The sequence below is a fragment of the Tenrec ecaudatus genome, chromosome X (assembly GCF_050624435.1).
Source record: "Tenrec ecaudatus isolate mTenEca1 chromosome X, mTenEca1.hap1, whole genome shotgun sequence".
NCBI classification, from domain to species: domain Eukaryota; kingdom Metazoa; phylum Chordata; class Mammalia; order Afrosoricida; family Tenrecidae; genus Tenrec; species Tenrec ecaudatus.
In genome coordinates, this window is record NC_134548.1 from 85,993,720 (window position 1) to 86,016,946 (window position 23,227).

Genomic DNA, 23,227 nt, shown 5'->3' on the forward strand with positions numbered 1-23,227 from the left:
TCATGATAAATGGATTAAAGGTTAAATTTGTCAGAGGTTTTGTCTTGTTTGTATCCACAGCTGATGCTCGTGAAAACAGCAGTCAAGAAATCAAAAGGTGTGTTGCATTAGGTCAATCTACTGCAAATGATCTTTTTGGAGTATTGAAAATCTGGGGTGTTACTTTGAGAACTAAGGTGCTCCGGGCATGCTTTTTCAATTCCTTAATATCCATGTGAAAGTTGGAGATTGATTAACAAGACAAAAGTAGAATCAATGTATTTTAATTGTGGCCCTGGGGAAGAATAGAGAATTGCTCAAAGGACAAACAAATCTATAGTAAAAGAAGAATGGCTAGAGTAATCCTTGGAGGCAAGCATTGTAAGGCTTCACCTTACATAGTTTGGACATGTTGTCAGGAGAGGTCAGTCCTTGGAGAAGGATCTCATGCTTGGGAGATAAAAAGATAAAGAAGGCTCTCAACAAGATGGATAGACACAGTGGCTGCAACAATGGGTTCAAACATAACAACAATTGTGAGAAGTGCACAGGTCTGGGCATTGTTAGTTCTGTTGTGCATAGGGTTGCTATGAGTCAGGACCCAATTGATGGCACTTTAAAACAATCATATAAAATGCTGATGGAATAAACAAATCTTTCATGGAGGAAGTACAGTCAGAATCCTTCTTAGAAGGGAAGATGATGAGACCTTGTCTCTTGTATTTGAGACTTTGTCTCTTGTATTTTGGTCATGTTATTGGTAAAGACTAATCCCTGGAGAAGCACATAATCTTTGTAAAGCAGAATCAAAATAAAAGAGGGAGAATCTCAACCAAATATATTGACACAGTGGCTGCAACAATGGACTCAAAAATAACAATGTTGGTCAGGCTGGCACAGGAGAAGCAGTGATTGATTCTGTTGTACAGAAGGTCACCACGGGTCAGAGTCAGCTCAGAAATACCTAGTAATCACAGCAAGTGATGGTTTTGATTCCCATTCCACTAATGATTAATGGTGTTAAGAATCTTTTCATGCATTTATTGTTCATTGGAATGGATATTTTAAGAAATATGAACATTGTAGACATATTTTAAAATGTATATTTATAACCATTGCTATTTTTAATCATGTTGTCTCTAACTTATTGAGGGAGGAGTTCTGTATATTCTATCACAACTCTGTTATCAGACATGTTCTTGGCCAACTGACTGGAAGAGATCTATACTTGCACCCAATCCAAAGAAACATAATCCAACACAATGTGCAAATATAGAACAATATCATTAATATCACATGCAGATAAAATTTTGCTGAAGATCATTAAACAATAATTGCAGCAGTACACTGACAGAGAGTGGCCAGAAGTTCAGGCTTGCTTAAAAAGAAGATGTTGAAGACCCTGAATAAAACCATACCCAAGGTGAATGGGGGGAGGCATGGAGTGGAGACTCAATGCCTATCTGTAGACAATTGGACATCCCCTCACAGAGGGGTCACAGGAACGAGATGAGCCATTCAGGTTGCAGTACAGCACCAATGAAGCACACAACTTTCCTCTAGATCTTTGGTGCTTCCTTCACCCCACTATCATGCCCTCAATTCTACCTTACAAATTGGATTAGACCAGAACATACACACTGCTACAGATAAGAGCCCACAGCACAGGGAATTCAGGATAAATAAACCCCTCAGAGTCAACAAGGAGAGAGAGATAACAGGAGGATTAGAGGAGGGTGTGGGGAGAAAGGCTGAATTGATCACAAGGATCAACCTAGAGCCATGTCCCACAGGGACGAATAACGGAAAAGTGGGTGAGGGGCATATGTGCACTTGTGCTTGACACATTGGAGGGATGGATTGTGATAAGAGATATAAGAGCCCCCAATACAATAAAAGTATTTTTAAAAAATGCTGAATAGCAGATGAAGCTTAACTGACATCAGATGGATCTCAGGTGAAAGTAGAGAATACCAGAAAGAGGTTTACTTTTGTTGTGCTGACTATGTCAAGGCACTCAACTCTGTGGAACATAAAAAAAACCCAACTGTGTATAAGAATAGTGTGGACAAGAATGGGAAATCCAGTAGGCTTCATTGTGCTCATGTGGAATTTTGATCAAAAGGCTGTTGTGAAACCAGGGCTAGGGAATAGTGCATGGTTTCAAATCAGGAAAGGTGTGCATCAGGGTTGTGTCCTCTCACCATCCTTATTCAATCTGTATGCTGAGCAAATCATCAGAGAAGCTGGCTATATGGAAAAGAATGTGGTATCAGGATTGAAGGAAGTTTTATTAACAACCTGCAATATACAGATGACACAGTCTTGTTTGCTGAGAGTGATGAGAACTTGAAGTGCTTGTTAATGAACATTAAAGATTGTAACCTTCAGTATAGATTGCAACTCTATGTAAAGAAAACCAAAATTCTCACAACTAGACAAATAGGTAACATCATGATAAATGGAGTAGAGGGGGGATTGAAATTGTGAAGGATTTCATCTTGCTTTGATCCAAAATCAATGTTCATGGAAGTAGCAGCCAAGAGATCAAAGGACCCACTGCTTTGGGTAAATCTGTTGCACAAGAACTTTTTAAAGTGATGAAAAGCAAAGCGACTACTTTGAAGACAAAGTTGTGGCCAACCCAAGTCATGGGATTTTCAATTGCTTCCTATACACATGTGAAAGTTGGACATTGAATAAGGAAGACCAAAGAAAACCTCATGCATTTGAACTCTGGTGTTGGCAAAGAATGCTGAAAGTACCATGGACTGACAAAAGAACAAACATCTGTTTTGGAAGGAGTACAGCTAGAAAGCTCCTTAGAGGCAAGGATAGCAAGACTTCTCACGTACTTTGGACATGTCATCAGGAGAGACTAGTCCCTAGAGAAGGATTTTATGCTTGTTAAAGGGAAGGGCCAAAGAAAGAAGGCCCTCAATGAGAAGGATGGACACGGTGACTACAATAATGGGCTCAAACATAAGAACAATTGTGAGGATGGTGCTGGTGGGCGGGGCAGTGTTTCTTCTGTGTACAGAGGGCTGCTATGAGTAGGAACCGACTGTCTTTTGTTTTAGGAGTGTAAGAGAATTTTTATGGGGAAAGGAAGTTGTTATCTTAAGAAGCAGCAAATGAAGAGTAAACAAGGAAACCCTCTTTTGTCAGAGATGTATATGATCTCCATAATATATTATATAGGAGGAATTTCAATGTGTGACCCCAAAGCCAGAAATGTCAAATGCTTTTCCAGTCAATCTAATATCTCTGAATTCCCATAAAGAAGGAATACATTAAGAGCATGGAAAAGTAGCTTTCTGAATGGAAACCCCAAAAGAGAAAGGGAAGGAGTATAGAAATTAAGAAATGATTCAGAACACTCTTTAATTGCAACTGACTACATTTTATATCTTCACAGTAAAACACAGTCACTTGCATAACTGATTAGAATTACTTAAAAAACAGATACATTTTAGTCCTCCATGTAAGTGTTCAGAGTTTACTTAAGTTTATATTAAATGAAGCCATTAATACTGTTCTACAGCAGAAACTGCACACTAGGAAGACCAAGAAAAAATACAAATCAAGGAATGGAGTTTTCCCAAAGCTGCAGTGTGAAAAAAACCATGAACAATTGATACCATACACGCGAATGGGTTTCTTTGCTATAGGAAATTCAAGTGGAATAAGGAACGAAGATGTGTAAAAAGGTTTCCCAAAGCGAAGGATAGACTCCCCATAGGCATTTAGTTCTCTGCCCCCTTTGCCGCATCACATTCTTCTGCATTGTCCGATGCCCATAATGTTAGGTTGTCTCTACGCAACTGCATGACAAGGGTGCTGCTTGTGTATGTGTCTTCATTCCGTGTATCACGTTCTTCAATGGCATCATCAAAAGCCATTTTAGCCAGCATACAGACAAGCTCTGGCTCATTAAGTATCTCAAAGTAAAATGCAGAAAAGTTAAGAGCCAGACCCAGTCAGATTGAATGTGTGGGTTGCATCTCCTTCGTTATAACAGATGCTTCTTGGTAAGCTTCTTGGGAATTATCATTTCATTTTCAGGTAGAAGATCTTACTTTCTTGATGAGATGAATTGACTATTTTTTAAAAATCATTTTATTGGGTACTCATAGAACTCTTATCAGAATCCATACATACATCAATTCGGTAAAGCACATTTGTACACTCTTTGCCCTCATCATTTTCAAAATATTTGCTTTCAACTTAAGCCCCTAGCATCAGTTCCTCATTTTCCCCCCTCCCCCACTCATGAACTCTTGATAATTTATAAATTATTTTGTCATCTCTTACACTGTCCGACATTTCCCTTCACCCATTTTTCTGTTTTCCAACCCCCAGGGAGGAGGTTATATGTAGATCCCTGTAATTGTTTCCCCCTTTCCACCCCACCCTCCCTCCACGCCCCTGGTATCGCCACTCTGAAGGGATCAACCGTCCTAGATTTCCCATGTTTCCAATTTCTATCTGTACCAGTGTACATCCTCTGGTCTAGCCAGATTTTTAAGGTAGAACTGGGATCATGATAGGGGGAGGTGGAGAGAGGGAGGAAGCATTTAGGAACTAGAGGAAAGTTGTGTGCTTCATTGCTGCTACACTGCACCCTGACTGGCTCGTCCTTCCCTACGACCCTTCTGTAAGGGGATGTCCAGTTGCCTACACATAGGCTTTGGGTCCGCACTCCGCACTCCCCTTTATTCACAATGGTATGACTTTTTGTTTTTTGATGTCTGATACCTGATTCCTTTGACACCTTGTGATCACACAGGCTGGTGTGCTTCTTCTATGTGGGCTTTGCTGCTTCTGGGCTAGATAGCTGCTTGTTTACCTTCAAGCCAGCCACCATCAGCTTTCTTCACCACATTTGCTTAGATGCATTGCCTATAAAATATTTATCCAACAGATGGATCACAGTTTCCACTCTACTTTCTTCTGATAGTCTTTAATCAGCTGCAAACTTCTTGTTGGGGATGTTGGGTTTTTGTTCCTCAAGGCTGGAGATGATTGTCCAGAAGGACGTGCAGCTTCTGATGATGTTCTTGTAGGCCACGGAGAGCAGCTTGCGCTCCTTGTTTGACCACTCCACTCCCTGCTCAGTCATGGCCTTCATGCAGGTGGTCATGTCTTTGAAGTGCTCAGTCAGTCGGCTTGGCCAGTCTTCTCCATGGTGGATGGACAGCATGCTCTGGGAAAGGAACGGGGAGAAGAGACCCGGAGAGGCACCGAGGGTTGCCAGAACCAACCCGGATCAGGAAGAGCCCTCCTGGAAAGCCTTCACTGCTTCTGTCGCCCTATACCTGGACCGACTTCATGACCCCTAACAATAATGACAACATCTTAAATATGTAGTACCATGAGTCAACACCAGCAAATTCTTATATGAAGGGGCTTCAAAAAGTTCATGGAAAAATGAAATGAAAAGGTAATACATTTTTTTTTGATGAACTGTTTGAAGCCCTCTCACATATACTCTCCTCACTTTCTGTACCTCCTATTCCATTTTCTTGATTGCAACCCTAGTAAATCATATGGAAAACAACAGAAAAAGAGTTTCTCAAAGCCTTGTACTTAGCTTTCTGTTGCCCTTGGATAATGAATTTCCCAGCACTTAAAAAAACAACAAATTATTATGCATTTTCTTGTTAAAAATGCACAAAGCAAAAGTTACAGCAATTCAACAGTTTCTGTATGAATCATTTAGTGGCACGGGATGCATTCTTTGAGTTGTACAAACATTCTCATGCTCCTTTTTGAGATATTTCTCCCCCATTGTCATCTTTCAAATTGTTATTGTCACTTCGATTCCATATAGATAGTTCTAAAAAGAGCAGAATCGTGAAAGCAAACACATTTTACCACTTTAATTAAGCTATCACTTGCTTTTAAGACTTCAGAGGATATGTTTGGTTTAAGGTTTAAAGATTTTCTAAGGGCAATAATTTCAGGGGATCATCCAACTTTTATGTCTTCACAGTCCATAAGAATTTGAAATTATGTTCTGAATTTTTCATCTTTAGTTTAGAATTACTTTATAGAATCTTTGATCAATATGTTCAGTAGTATTAGCTAGCATTATCCAGTTCTTTTGATGTCATTGCAATGGAGACAGTTGCTCATGGAAGCAATTAGCCATCCATTCCATATTCTCTTTCAAGACCTAACTATTCTTCTTTCTGTATTGCCTCAAGTATCAAAGTACTTTTTAATGTTAACATATACCTCTTAGAAGCCACCAATACCTTTATCAGTTTATTAATTATGAAAGACTCTGATGGTTTCAAGGACCAGTGTGTACTTTATATTTATTAGTAATTATGATTTGACCCATAATCTTGAAATATCTCTACCAAGATCCTGGCTAACAACAATTTTGAATATCAGAATCTGACAGATTGCAAAAAAACCCCAAAACACCAGGGTCTTAAAAATGTCTACAAAAAAGTTCTGACATCTGCTTAGAGATTAAATGTGTGGAAATACATCAAAGCAAGATAAGTCCTGTCATGAGAGCCCCAAATTACGATTTTATCTCTGGGTTTCCCTCTTAGGGAAATACTGAATATATTTCTGTGAAAGATAAATGGAACAAACATACCATTCTTGTTCTCTCTTGAGAAGACCCTGCCTGTTCTGGGCTTCTCCTCAATGGCAGTCATAGGATGATAATCAAGAAACCAAATTGTAGGAACTTATTTTCTTTAGATTATTTTAGGTGCCCAGTGGTCCCTAAAGATTCCGAGAGCTCTTCCCTAAACATGTTCATAAACTACTTCCCCCTAAATTAAATGTTGGCATTTGGTTATTGTAATATATGGGTGATTTGTTCACTCATTCATCATTTACTGAGTGTTTATTTTGCAGAGGGCATTGAGCTAGACACTACAGACACAGAGGTGAGTTATCCTCTTTTAAAGATTTCACAAATAAAAGTTTAAAATGTTGTCCCAAATAAGGGCTTAACTGCTAGCCGTTTGTATTTTAGACACTACAACAACACTCATTCCACAAAGATTCAGCAGCTGATCATAAAACAAACAAAGAAAACAACCATTTCATGTTTTGTTAAGAGACCTAATAGTGGGTTCTTCAGATCAGAGGATTCACAGAAGCACATCAATGAAGAACACTTTTAGTAGTGTAATACAATTCTAAATTCTGCTAGTTTTGGAACTATGTTTTATTCATCTCTGAATACCCAACACCTACCAATGTACTTAGCAAATGTTGGTTATAGAAATGAGAATAGAACAAGATAAACTCCACAAGTCAGATCATGCCCTCGCTGTCCCCCATACAAATACGCTTGAGAGTGCTCTCAGAGCAACTGGAGGCTGCCCTCAGAGCAGGGATCACCTACTTTTTGTTGTTGCTGATGAAATCTTAAAACTTCCATCTCCCAAAATAGATAATATCTCACCAAGAAACATTGAAATCTGTGAAGCTGTTATATATATATTTTAAAAATGGTTGGGAAAAAATGGTTGGACATGCCAATGTGAGTTTGTTTGATGAAGGTGATGGATATTAATCAATCAATTAACATACTTTAAATAACTGAATATTTTATGTAGAGTTTATATAGAACATTGCATAGATATGAAAAAAGTAAGAAAGCAATGTATCCTTCTCGTGAGAGGGGACATTATAATATTGTAACAGTTGTGTACCTTCAGACAAGATGCTTTGAAGAAACTTTTCTGCTTCAGATTCTTCGCCTATAAATGGATTGAAACAAACATGCAAGTGTACTTTACAATTTATTACATTAGATAACTCATATATGTAAAATTCAATTGTAATGTTTCCTTAAGCACCTAAGGTTTTTCATCTCTGTGTTCACCAGCACTAACTATCCTCACATCTGTTTCTGGAAAAATGGAGGTGTTCGGTAAGCATTTATATAATTAGGTAACACATTAAGTATAATAGCACAGAGACCAATTCCTCTTAACAAGATTCCCAAGGAAAAAAGAGTAAGGAAATGAACAAACGTCAAATGTTAATAGGACCTTACCTGTTACTAGGACCACCCAGGCAATAGTAAATAAAACCTTCATTCTATAGGGAGAAAAACAGGCTTTCTACCCTTGTATACGGTTCCAGTTTCAGAAACTCACAGGGGCAGTTCTACCCTGTCCTATAGGGTTGTTATGAGTTGAGGTAGACTTGATAGCAGTGAATTTGGTTTAGATTTTTCATCCTAACATGCTACATTAATAGCTTTATATACATAAATGAAAGCTTCAGCATTTCATGGGAAATATTCCAGTTTTTGAAATGACTGTAATTATTTAAAGGTAGAGGAAAGACAATGTTTCTGAAAAAATGCTGTAAGTTTCAAAGAGAACTAGAAATACCTTGAAAGCTTGTCACAAACTTGGAGGAGTGTGAAAACAGGACTTTCACATTTCAACTTCAAGGAAATTTGGAAGAGAGTTTGAAACAGATTCGATTGTCCGGTCTGCCCACAACACCAAGAAACCTTCTGATTGACCATTGCCATAAATACAATGTTGCAATGCCACATTTTTCTCTGCATAGTGACTCTCATTGTTTAATGGTACCCAGAAGAGACTAGAAGGTGACTTTACCCACTCTCAAATAGATGAACAATACTCGAATTTGTTAAACCGCCTTTTTTCCTTTTTATTTATTTTAAATATCATTTTATTGCGGGTCTGTACCACTCCTATTACAATCCAAATATACATCCATCGTCTCAAGCACACTTGTACATATGTTGCCATCATCGTTTTCAAAGCATTTTCTCTCCACTTGAGCCATTGGTATCAGCTCCTCATTTTTTCCCCTGCCTCCCCCTTCCTCCCTCATGAACTCTTGATAATTTGCACATTATTATTTTTTCATGTCTTGCACTGTCTGATGTCTCCCCCCCACCCCCTTGTCCATTGATCATCCCCCTGGGAGGGGGTTTATAGATAGGTCATTGTGATCGGTTCCCCTTTTCCACCCCTCCCCCATCCCCCTCCCCTCCTGGTATGCCTACTCTCAATATTGGTCCTGAGGAGTTTACCTGTCTTATATTCCCAGTGCTTCCAGATCTTATCTGTATTCATGTACATGCTCTGGGTTAGCCAGATTTGTAAGGTAGAATTAGGGTCATGATAGTGTGGAGAGGAAGCATTAAAGAACCAGAGGAAAGCTGTATGTTTCATCGGTGCTACCAGAGTAAGACCTGAGAAAGCCATGATGGCATGGGCTCAAATCGTGGTGTATCAGGCAGGGAACAGGTTTCCCACAATTAAAGGGAAGATAACCATCGTGATAAATCAACTTACTTGTGTATAATTTACGTGTATTTATCTGGGCACATTAGTTTTAACTAATTAAATTGCTCTTCGGGATGTTGTTATTATTTTTCTTTCTTTCTTGTCTATACCTGTAAGAAGGAATGAGACTTCTAGTAGAAACAAAACTTCCAATAGATTAAAAAAATAAAGAATTCCTTGAGGATAGAGACCATGCCTTATTCATCTCTGTACCACTGAGTACCAAACCAAGACTATTGCCATTGAGTTAATTCTGACTCAAAGCATGCCAATAGGAGAGAGTTGAACTGTCCCCAGTGTTTCCAAGGCTGTAATATTTATGCCAGTAGAGTACTGCCTCTTTTTTCCCCACAGAGTGGCTGGTGGATTCACACTGCTGATGTTTTGGTTGGCAGCTGATTATGTAACCATGGTGCCACCATGCTTCCTTCTGCTAGGCACCAAAACTAAACTCACTGCCATCGAGTAGATTTTGACTTATGTAATTGTTGTTCGTAGCTATTGAATCAGTTCCAACTCATAGCAACCTTGTGCACAATAGAACAATATACTATCCAGTCCTGTGCCATTCTCACAATTGTTCCTATGCCTGTGTTCATTGTTGAAACACTGTGTCAATCCAGCTGGTTGATACAAAGTAAAAGACCCTAGAGTTAGAAAATCAAAAAAGAACACACGCAGCATATCTACATTTGAAAGACCTAAAGTAAAGTTAATTCCTCTTTTACTCTGCCCTTTTACTTTACCAAGCATGATGTCCTTCTCCAGGGATTGGTATCTCCTGATGACATATCTGATGTATCCAGCGTATGAAAATGCTCTCTCTTAGTGTCTAAGGAGCATTAGGACTGTGCTTCTTCAGAGACAGGCTTGTTGGTTCTTCTGGCAGCCCATGTACTTTCAGCATTCTTCACTACACTTTCCAGTTTCTGTTCCTCACAACTTTTGCATTCCAATCAATTCAGACTGAAGACATTGGTAGAATTCTTCGACTTCTGCATGACGAGCTGTGGTGGTTGGTGCATAAATTTGAGTAATAGCTATATTAGTTGGAGGTCCTTGTATAAATCGATATAATCCTATTATAGACAACATTATACTTCAAGACAGATTCTAAAATGTCCTTTTTGACAAGAAATGCAGAGCTATGTCTCTTGATTGTTTCATTCCCAGCAGAGTAAATATTATAATTTTCTGATTCAAAATGGCCAATACCAGCCTATTTCAGCTCACTAATGCCTAGAATGTCGATTTCCATTTCATTTTCTGCAACTTCCCATTTTCCTATATTCATACTTTGTACATTCAAAGTTATGATTATTAATTGCTATTTGAAGCTGTTTCTTCTCATTTTGAGTCATGCCCCATCAGCAAATGAAGGTCCTACAGGTTTTACTCTCACAGGCCTTACTGCATCCATATCATTATTATCAAATCTACTTTGAGAAGGCAGTTCTTCCTCAGTCATATTTTAAGTGCCTTCTAACCGGATGGGCTCCTTCTGGAACTATCTCTAATAATGTTGTGCTTCTTTTCATGAGGTTTTCAGAATCTGGCAAGGTTTCAAATCTATCCATGAGGTTTACATGGACTAAATTCTCAAAAATGGCAACCCATTCCTTCTTCATTGTCTGCTCTTTCTGGGAGCTCTGCTGAAACCTGTTCATGTTGGGTGACCCTGCAAGCATTTGGAATCCTGTTGACATGGCTGCTAGCATCACAAGACACAAGCCACACACTACAGCCAACTGACATACACGTGCAGGTTCAGTAGTAATAAATATCTGCTTTGAGCATTATGTATTTTTTTTAGCATTATGTCTTTTAAGAAGTATATAGAGTAAAGTTAACAATAGCAAATGAAATGATTGTATTAGACTCTTAGTACACAATGGATTTATGATGACCGAGGAAGAACATTTCAGAAAAGTATGATGAGAATAATTGAACAACTTAAAATATGTAATCATTGTCACTGAATTATACATGTAGAAGTGGTTGAATTGGTATACATCTTTCTCTGTATATTCTCAATAACAATGAAAGATTAATCAGTGGTTATCTTCTATATCTTCCCCTCCTCTTCTCTTTAGAAGCTTCATAGCATATAGCTTACTTCAAGATATTTGCCTTTCCTGGAGTCATATAGAACAACAGTTCAGAATATAAGCTTTGATATATTTGAGTTTCAAAAAATTGTTTTAATTATTTTATTAGGGGCTCATACAACTCTTATCACAATTCATACATACCCCAATTGTGTCAAGCACAGTTGTACATTCATTGGCCTCATAATTCTCAAAACATTGCTCTTGGGAGGGTGGAGGGATGGTGGGGTAGAAAGGGGGAACTGATTACAAGGATCTATATATAAAACCTCCTCCCTGGGGGATGGACAACAGATAAGTGGGTGAAGGGAGACGTTGGACAGTGCAAGGTACGACAAAATAATAATTTAAAAATTATCAAGGGTGCATGAGGGAGGGGTGAGTGGGGTGGGAGGGGAAAAATGAGGAGCTGATGCCAGAGGCTTAAGTGGAGAGCAAATGTTTTGAGAATGATGAGGACAATGAATGCACAAATGTGCTTTACCCAATTGATATATGTATGGATTCTGATAAGAGTTGTATGAACCCCTAATAAAATGAAAAAAACAAAAACATTTGCTCTCAACTTAAGCCCTTGGTATCAGCTTCTGATTTCCCCCCCTCACTTCCCGCTTCCCCTCCCTCATGAACCCTTGTTAATTTATAAATTATTATTCTTTTGTCAGGTCTCACACGGTCCGAGTTCTCCCTTCACCCACTTTTCTGTTGTCCATTCCCCACAGAGGAGGTTATATGTAGATCCTTATAATTGGTTCCCCTCTTCTACCCCACCTTCCCTTCACCCTCTGGTATCGCTACTCTCACCACTGGTCCTGAAGGGATCATCTGTCCTGGATTCTGAGTTTCAAATTTGTAACATTGAAAGATGTCTGCAGATATATTATTTTCTATAAGAAATCTAAATATAACCTCTTGGTAGTCTGAAAGAAAGTATAAATGAATTCCTCCAAGAGGTAAATGCCTTGAAAGACTATAAAGCAGGAAGAATTCAGAGAGATAAAATAGAACAAACAAACAAACAACAACAAAACACGATAGACAGACAATAAGGATTCAGTGCAGAAAGCAATGTTTATAACTGTCTTTTAAAATGATTCGCATTTCAAATGCATCATAATGCCTTTTGTATGGCAAAATGAAATTCTACCAGTTAGACTGAGTATTTGCATAACCAACCCACACTTTTCAGAACAGACTGAGAAAACTGTGGTAATACGTGGCAAACTAAAGTCAGATACTCTGTTCCTGATTATAGAAGTGTACAGATTATGGAAACTCTCAATTTATCAAAACCAAAATTGGAATTCTTTTGCCCACAGTATTTTTTTGAAGAGAATGCTTTCACAAATAACAGTGATGCTGACGAACAGTTTTACCTCCCATTAGAGGTAAACGATTTGAGGATTTTTTTCCATTTTTGCTGAATAAACTGCGTTACTTCCTCTCATAGCTGAGTAAGCCTGCGTGCAGTTCTCTACAGGATATCTGGGTAGAGAGGGTAAGATCCTGGTCTTCCTCTTTGCATATTGGAAACTTAAAAATCTCTGAACTGAAAGTACAGTTTAGATTTCTGCTGCTTACATCGAAACTGCAGTCTTGACTCTGCTAGAATCTTACTTTGGGGTGGGGGGAATCTATTGTCGTGAAGAATGGAGACTTCAGTGAGGTAATGTCTATTTATAAATTGTTAACATTTTCATTGAAACTGCTGCATGCTTTGTGTAATGAAATATGGCTGTCTAGATAGAAAACTCTTTTTTGTTCAACTTGATACACCTTTGACTTAGACCAGAAATCTAGACATATATTAAACATTGCTCTATGAATTCAATGCTAAGCTTAATATTGTGGTTTATTAAACATGTTTCTATTACTGTGAGCCAGGGGATGAGTGGGGTGGGGCTTACATTTCAAATTCCAGTGCTTAGGTCAACCAAATTAAAGTACACTCAAATGATAAAGTACATTTAAATCTCCAAATGACATCTTTTTGAACTACGAGGCTTGAAATATTTCCTTGGATTGGGATGTTCTTCATATGTACATTTTGGGGTGGAACATAATGTCTTCCAAAGACAGGAAAGGATTACCATCCAGCTTTAAGAGTTAGCACAGCTGTTAAATGTCAGAGGAGCGCATTTTCAGTTTACAGTGAACATTTATTTGGATTTACTTTAATTTGAGAGCATGGGAAACAGTTTAGGAAGGAGATCCAACTGTTGTGCTGTCTTTGTTAAGAGGGATTTCCTTTCATTTTCTTTACTTGGAATAATAACAATTGCTCTTTTTAAAGGTCGTCTAGTTTCACACTTGGAGCTTGATTTTTAAGTATGCAAGCCTTTTCAGAATATGTAAAATTAAGTACATTTTTTAAATCCTAGAGAAGTCAGTGCTAGGATATCAGTGAAATCTACTCAAATGAGTACTTTCTCATGAAATATGCAAACCAGTGTGTTCTGTATGGGGTGGATTGTTTCAATTAAAAAATTGACACTAACTTCCCTTTTAAAACATTCCTCAATGAATTTTTTAATGGGGATTTTTTATAGTGAGAGATCAAGACAGACTTAACTATATTACAAGCTTAAAAAATCATAGGCTTTAAAAAAATCATCTTACTAGCTTTTTCCACTCCCCTGCCCCCAAAACCAAATGTAACTAACAGCTGTAGACTGCATGTGTGTGATTCATGGGATGGCACTGTTATGGTTGCTAAGTGGCACCAAAACGTTGGATTTTGAAAGCAGTTCTCCCTAATCTCCGACCACAAGTACTGGTGTGGGTTTTTCTCCATCACAGTCATTCCAAAATGACTTGGCCTTGGAATAGTATGTGAAACCCAGTCAAGCGAAGCAGCTGCAGTGCTCTGGGGACTTCCAGAAGAGCTGGGGTCAGCAGTGCTGCTTCTCATGCTAACCACTCTTCCAAGTTGAAGTTTGGAAAGAGTCTGACAAAAAGATTTCTTCAGCAGACTTGAAGTCTCTGGATTGAGTTTTTCTTCCCAATCTGCTCTCCTTCTCTCACCCACCCAGCAAGTTGTTTGAGGAGGAGCAGGCTATTCAGCCTGCAACCACGTTGAGGTGGCGAAGATATTAATCATCTTTCTATCCCTAGAAACAAAGTTTATCTCAAGGCGGGTGTTTAGCAGCAGCCAGACTTTGGTTGAACTGAAGAGCTCTAGGGAAGGAAGCAGTTGTTGTTGGCTAAATCTCCGAGGAAGCCTTGCTTTCTGCAGCTGTGAATGTGGGTGTCCTAGAAGGCTGAGAATGAAATGATTCATGCGAGCCCCAGACAATTTTCCACTTGGTCAAAAGCATTGCTAAAATTTGGGAAATAATACATGCATGTAGTTTCTGGCCATTCTAAATGATAACATACCACTAGCATTAGATTTAAAAACCAGCAATTTCTTATGTGAATATATCTGGGGACTGGGCGAAGACACTCCCTACTTCATTTGTCTCCTTGTGCTGCCCACATTCTCCACCATCAGACCAGAAACGCTACTATTACCAATTTAGTCCCAGTTTACTTACTACCTTTCCAAGTCCTAAATTTTAAAATACAAATATTCCCGAGGATTAGTATGTACAATTGTACAATGAAGTGAGTGCATTTATGATCCAGATGTATCAACAAGCTGTTATATATATATATATATATATATATATATATATATATATATATATATATATATATATATATATATATATATATAAATTTCAACAAGGAAGGCTGATACTGCAGAAGACACTAGGTGATTGGAATCCACAACAGGAATAAAGAGGGACTTTATGGGGTACTTACTGGAACAAAAACTTTTCAGAATTCATACTTTCACCTATTTATTGAGCAAGGATATAAGTTAAAAGTGCATGTTCCATGCCTAGGCAGACCTTTTTTGCCTACAATGTGCGTGGCACCAATCAGCGTCTCTTTGCTGGTCTAAGACTAGAGTAATGGTACTACATTATGAGGCAGAGGTGCAGAGTTGGCCTGGACTTGAAATCAAGCTTTCTGAATGCCTTGCCTAACACCTGGAACCAATGTGAGTGTCAGTTTAATAACTGTAGAAGAAACATGCTTTCCCATAGAAACCTCTGAGTGATTTTCCTCAAGTCAGTGAGTGATGTATATGTTAAACAAGGCCAAAGCAGAAATATATTTAATTGTGGATCAGCACTCCTAACAAACACGAGAAGTAAATATCTGATAGATCATAGAATGATATCCTACAAGCTACATTATATATGATAAATCTGAGATAAATCCTTTATGACTGTTTTATTCATTGAGAGACCATTGTGATTCAATGCATCTCATCAGGAAATCTTTTTATTAATCTTTTCTTTTGAAATAACTATAGACACATGAGAATTCACAAAATTAATATTCATTCACCTACTCTTCACCCAATGACAAAATCTTGCAAAACCATCAGAGATTATCAAGCAGGAAAACTAACATTGATATTAATTAGAGTCTACCAGTACTTAAATGTACTCTTTGTTTGTGTATATATAACTCATTGTGATCATATGTGTGTATATAACTCCATAATATATTGTCATATGCATAGATTTTTGTAACTGCAAGCACACTCAAGACTCAGATCTGTTTATGATCACACACAGCAGGATTTTGCTCTCGAGAGCCTAAGGTGACTTAAATGGGTGTTGGCTGGAGAATGTACTCTCAGGAGAGCTAAGGTGATCGGGTCTGTTTGTCCTCTGGCCTGGACACATGCGAGCTCTGGGTCAATGACTTGAACACTAGTCAAGGAACCAACTGAGAAATGAAGAGGTTGTGTGCACAGTTTAGGGACAGAGTATATGGAGCACACGCTAGCTGAGATGTTAGGAGGCCACCGGAGCCTGCTCTGAGCTCAGTGGATTGGTCCAACAAGAGGAAGGGAGGGTGTCCTGTGAGCATGTTTATTCTTTCCTCTTCAATTCTGTGACTCCCACCATCTCTGGACCTGGGGAAAAAGGGGGTTGGGCTGGGGTTACTTATCAATTGAATCGTTCTCTGAGATTGTTTGCACCTCATCTTCTCTTCCATGATGACTTCATCCTGATTATTTGGGAAGGATTCATTCTTCTTATGATCAGTTGACCCTCTTGAACTGACCGGGCTGAACTTTTTGCAACACAGATTTATTTTTTATTTTGGCAGTCCATGGTAGTTTCAATATTATGTGCCAGCACCATAATGCAAATGTACCAATTCTTCTTCAGCCTTCCTTAGTCAATGTTCAGCTTTAGTATGCATATGAAATGACTGGGTAAGGTTTGGGTAAGGTACACCTTAGTCCTCCAAATAACATCCTTGCTTTTCGATACTCTAAAGAGATTTTGTGCAGCTGATTTACCCAAAGAAATGGGTAATTTGATCTCGTGACTATTGCTTCCATGAGCAATGATTGTTGATTCAATCAAGATAAAATTTTTGGCATTGTCGATCTTTGTTTCATTTATCATGTTGTTACTTAATGGTTCAGTTGTGAGGACTTTAATTTTTTTATTGATTTTAGTCCATACTGAAGGCTGCATTTCTTGATCTTCATCTGAAAGTGCTTCAACCCTTCCTTATGTTCAGCAAGCAAGGCTGTGTCATATGCATATCACAGGTTATTAATAAGCCTTCCTCCAAACTTGATGCTGAATTCTTCTTAATATAATACAGGTTCTTTGATTATTTGCTTGGCATAGCGATTGGATTAATATGGTGAGAGGATATAATCCTGATGTATACTTTTATTTCCTTGTTCTATTCACACAACTGTCTCATGATCCATGCATAGGTTCCTCCAGAGCACAATTAAGTGTTCTGGAATCCCGTTCTTCTAAAGGATATCCATAGTTTGCTATGATGCACATCGTTGAATTCTTTTGCATAACCAATGACACCACATTTGTGGTCTTCTCTATTATTACCAAAGATCCATCTGACATCAACAATGATTTCCTTTGTTCCATATCCTCATCTGAATCCAGCCTGAACCTCTGGGCTTCTTCTCAATGTATTCTTGCAACCGTTGTTAAATGATCTTCAGAAAAATGTTTACTCTAATGTGATATCAATAATATTATGCTATAATTTGACATTTCTGTTGGGTCACCTTTTTAAGGATGGGTACAAATATGGATCTCTTCCATTCAGTGGGCAAAGAAGTTATATCCCAAATTACCTGACACTGGCCAGTGAATGCTTTCAGTACTTCATCAGCTTGTTGAAACATTTCAATCGGTATTCCATCAGGTCCTGGAGCCTTGTTATTGGCTACTGCTTTCAGTATATTTTGAACTTCTTTCTTCAGCATATTGGTTTTCACTCATATGCTATTTCATAAAATGTGGAATGTCACCTAGTTCTTTTTGGCACAGTGACTCTGTGTATTCTTTCATTCTCATTTGTGACTCACAACTGAACCATTAAATAACAAGATGATAAATGAACAACAGATCAACATTGCCAAAAATTTTATCATGATTGAATCAATAATCAATGCTCATGGAAGCAATAGTCAAGAGATCAAATTACCTGAGTCCTAAATTTGTTGTACATAAAATCTTTTGAGATCACAAATTGAGACTTGATTTAAAAAATTTTTTTAGTTCTATCAGTTTAAGATATGTTGAGTGACATCTTCCCTTTTGGTTTTTTAACTCTAATCTTTTCAAATTTCTTTATAATATTTTACTTTGTCTTCTAAAGCTACCCTATGAAATTTTCATTCAATTCTTTAACTTCGTCTTTTCTTCCATTTGCCTTAGCTCCTCTACCATTCGGAGCTCTGAACATGTAGTGGTTTTGTGTCTGACTGCAGTCTGCATGGTGGCCAGTTAGAAACCACCAGACACTCCATGGGAGAAAGACTGAGCTTTCTACTTCTGTAAGCAGTTAGTCTCAGAAAACCACAGGAGAGTCACTATGAGTAGTGAGTTTGTCTCTACAATTATGAGCAAGTTTCAGAGTCTCTTCTGACAGTCACTTTGATATTTTCTGGGATTTTTTATGACCTTTTACTTCCTCCATGTATGATGCTCTTCATGTTGTCTCACAGCTCATCAGGTCATCTGTCATTAAAGTTCAATGCATCATATCTGTTCTTGAGATATTCTGGAAATTCAGGTGAGATATAACCAAGGCTGAATTTTGACTCTCATAGATTTGCTTTAAATTTCTTCCAATTCAGCCTAAACTTATATACGTGCAATTGCTGGTCTCTTCCACCATCAGCTCCCCATGTGGTTTTAACTGCTGATATTGAGCTTCTCAATTGTCTGTTCACACAGATTGTAGTTAATTTGATTTCTATGTATTCCATCTGGAGAAGTTCACAGGTATAGTCACCGCATGTTGTTGAAAAAACTATATTTGCAATGAAGAAATCACATGTCTTACAAAATTCTATCATGTGATCTCCAGATTAATTTCTATCACCAAGGCCTTATTTTCTTTTTTTTAAATGTATTTATTAATGAAATACTTTAATTGGGGGTTCTTACATCTCATCACAATCCATACAATCATCCGATGTGTCAATCACATCTGTGCATTTGCTGCCATCATCATTTTCAAAGCATTTCTTTCTACTTGAGCCCTTGTTATCAGCTCCTCATTTCCTCCCTCCCTCCCATGTCCACCCTCTCTCATGAACCCTTGACACATTATAGATTATTATTTTCATATCTTATCGTTCTCTGTCACCCTCACCCACTTTTCATTTGGTCGTCCCCCCTGGGAGGGGTTTCTAGATTGATCCTTGTGATCGATTTCCCCTTTCTCCCACTACTTTCCCCTAATCCTCCTGGTATCTCTATTCTCACAGTTGGCCCTGAGGGGTTTATATATCCTGGGTTCCCTGGGTTCTTATTTGTAGCAGTGTGCATGTTCTGGTCTAATCTGATTTGTGATCTGATCTGTAGAATTGAGGTCATGATAGTGGGGGAAAGGAAACATCAAAGAACTACAGGAAAGTTGTGTGTTTCCTAGGTGCTATGCTGCACCCTGACTGGCTCATCTCTTCCTAGTGACCTTTCTGTAAGTGGATGTCCAATTGTCTACAGATGGGCTTTGGTCTCTACTCTGCTCTTCCCTTCATTCATATCAGTATGATTTTTTGTTCTTGGTTTTGATGCCTGATATCTGATCCCATCGACACCTCATGATCACATGGGCTCCTGTGCTTCTTCCATGTGGGCTTAGTTGTTTCTCAGCTAGATGGCTGCTTGTTTATCATAAAGCCTTTAAGACCCCAGACTCTATATTCTTTGATAGCTGGATATCATCAGCTTTCCTTCACCACATTTGATTATGCACCCATTTTGTCTTCAGTGATCGTGTCAGGAAGGCCGGCATCACAGAATGCCAGATTATTCTTGTATTCTTGTGTTGAGGGAGTACTTAAGTCGAGACCCAATGTCCATCTGCAACCTTAATTGTTAACATATAGATATAAGTACATAGATATATTCCCCTCTCATTATATATAAATATATTTACATGTGCACACGCCTGTATTTAGGTCTCTATAAGTGTTCTTTGCTTCCTGATTCTTTCCTCTATTTCCAAGGCCTTAATTTCCATGGAATACTCCTTCCTCTTTGTTATAAAATTTTGCATCCTAAACGCCAATAATTACCAGTGCATTTTGATTGCATATTTGATTAAGTTCAGATGGAAATTTTTGTCAGAATGCTTCAGTTTCTGCATCATTAGCTTTAGTGGTGGATGCATTAATTTGAATAATGGTTGTATTATTTGGGTTTATTTGTATGCAGACAGATATTATCTTGTCACAGATATCATTGTACTTCACGATATGTCTTGTATTCCTTTTTAAAAAAATGAACACTATGCCATTCCTCTTGATTGTTTCATTCCTGGCAAAGTAAACCGCATCATATTCTGATTTCAAATGGCCAGTAGTAAACTGTTTTATCTCACTAATGCCTAGAATATTTATGTGTTCCACTTAATTTTCAACAACTTCCAATTTTCCTAACATCTACTTTGTACATTCCAAATTCAAATTATTAATTGATGCCTGTAGTTGTTTCTTCCCATTTTAGTCATACCCATCAACAAATGAAGGCCCCAAAGACTGCACAGATTTTTCTCCATCCACAGCATTATGATCAATTCTACTTTGAGAAGGCTGTTCTTTCTCAGTCATATTTTGGGTGCCTTCTGACCTGAAAGGGTCATCTTACAATGTTTTGATGCTATTCACAAGGTTTTCAGTGGCTCATTCCTCAGAAGTAGAGTCTATTCTTTCTTCATAGTCTGTTCTTAGTCTAGAGCAGTGGTTCTCAACCTTCCTAATGCTGCGACCCTTTAATACAGTTCCTCATGTTGTGATGACCACCCCCCTCCAACCATAAAATAATTTTTGGTGCTACTTCATACCTGTAATTTTGCTATTGTTATGAATTGGGAGACCCCTGTGAAAGGTCGTCCGACCTCCAAGTGGGTTGCGACCCACAGGTTGAGAACCGCTGGTCTAGAGTGTCTGTTGAAAACTATTCATTTTAGACGCAGTCACTGTCTCGATCCGTATTGTGGAGGATGATGTCCTATGAAGGATGATATCCTTTTCTCTGGACTGTTCTCGCCAGACAACAAGTCTAAAGAACATGAGATGAAAGCTCAACCCCTTTCCTTCTAAGGAGCATTCTGGCTCTATTTCTTCCCAAACAGATCTGCGGTTCTTTTGGCAGTCCATGAAACTTTCAATATTCTTTGCAAGAACAATAATTCAAATCCACGAATTCTTATTTGATCTTCCTGATCCCAAAATCCAACTATCACATCCAAATGAGGCAACTGAAAATACCATGGCTAGGGTCAGGCATACCTTAGTCTTCAAAGTAATATCATATCTTTGCTTTTCAAATGTTTAAAGAGTTTTGTGCAGCAAATATGTCCAACACAACACAATTGGCTAATCTCTTGAATGATGCTTCGAAGAGCTTTCATTTTGGATCCAAGCAAGACAAAATCCTTGTCAACTTCCAACTTATTTTCATTTATCATGCTGTTACCTATTGGCTCAGTTGCGTGGATTTTTGTTTTCTTTACATTGAATTGTAATCCACATAGAATTCTGTTATCCTTGATCTTCATCAACAAGTGCTTAGAAGTCTCTTTTTCAGCAAGCAAGCTTCCTCTCTTAGTAACAGAAATTCATCACTTGTAGGGGGTCTTTTTTAATAATTAGAGTTGCTGCTATCAATTTGATACCATATAGATAGTCCTTAAAAGATAATACGTCTCAAGTCAAATCTTGTTAAATAATTAAGTTAAACTATTGCTCAGTTCTAAGAGGATTTCAAGGGATACTTTTAATTTAATGTTTAAAAAGGATCTTAGTGCAAGTTTCATAGGTGCACTCATCTTTCATGGCTCCAGAAAGTCATCAATCTAAGAGAATTTGAAATTCTTTTTCTTTTCCGTTACTCCCTTTTTATCTGAATTTGTCAATGGCACCTTTCATCAAAATGTTCAGTGATTTCTAAAATTCAGCCAGTTCTCTGTTTTTCATGACAGAGGACACAGTTGTTCACAGAGGTTTTAGTCTCACATTCTATGTATTAGTCCTATTCCTGACTCTTTTTCTCTGATGGTCCTGGTGAGTCAAGGACAATTGTGCCTTAGATGACTGCTTATAAACTTTTTAAAGCACAACAAAACTCATTTATTGTGAATAATGTGAGGTTTACATTTCAGATAATCATTTTTGTATTTAATAATAATTCAAACAATGTTCAAAACCTCAAATAACTTACTCCATCCATTCTCCTCTTTGTTTGCTTCTCCTTCGTGTAGAATATTAAATTCCCCTTTCACACAAGTTAACACCCGCAAGCCTGTGCACAAAAGAACTAGTCAATAGTCCACAATTTCAAGAAGAAGCACATGAGCAAGTACTAATGGTGCTTAAGGAAGAAGTTCAAGCTGCATTGAAAGAATTAGCAAGAACAAGGCACCAGGACTTGCTGGAATACCAATGGAAATGTTTCAACAAGCCGATGAAGCACTGGAAGCACTTACTCATCTATGCCAGGAAAATTAAAAAACAGTTGCTTGGCCAACTGATTGGAATAGAGCCACATCTGTACCCATTCCAAAGAAAGACAACCCAACAGAATGCTCAAATTACATTGCAATATCATTGCTATCACATTCAAGTAAACTTTTGCTGAAGGTCTTCCAGCAAAGATTTCAGTAGTATATTGGCAGGGAGCTGTGTGGAACAAAGGATGTCAAATGGATCTTGGTTCAAAGCAGAGAATATCAGAAAGATATTTGCTTGTGTTTTAGGGATGATGCAAGGGCATTTGATTGTGTGGATTATAACCCTATGGATAAGCTTGAGAAGAATTGGAATTCCAGATCACTTCATTGTACTCGTGCAGAACTTGTATGTGGGTCAAGAGGCAGTTGTGGGAACAGAACAATGGAATATGGAAAGGTGTGCATCAGGTTGCATACTCTTACCATATTTAGTAAATATGTATGCTGAGCAAATCATCAGAGAATTTGGATTATATGAAGAAGAATCTGGCATCAGGAGTGGAGAAAGGCTTATTAACCCCCTGCTCAATGCAGATGGCCCTGCCTTGCTTATTGAAAGTGAGAAGGACTTGAAGCACTTGTTGATGAAGATCAAGGATTGTAACTTCAATTTGGATTACAATCAGTGTAAAGAAGACCCAAATCCTCACAGCTGGACCCATAGGTGATATCATGATAAATGGAGAAAAAGTTGAAATTCTCAAGGATTTAGTTTTCTCAGTTTCATAATCAGTACACATGAAAGCA

The 23,227-nt window shown here is 38.1% G+C and overlaps 1 pseudogene; it reads right to left on the reverse strand.

The window, feature by feature from the left end:
* Positions 1-3,725: 3,725 nt before the first annotated feature.
* On the reverse strand, positions 3,726-17,720 carry LOC142433482 (14-3-3 protein theta pseudogene; annotated as a pseudogene).
* Positions 17,721-23,227: the final 5,507 nt, after the last annotated feature.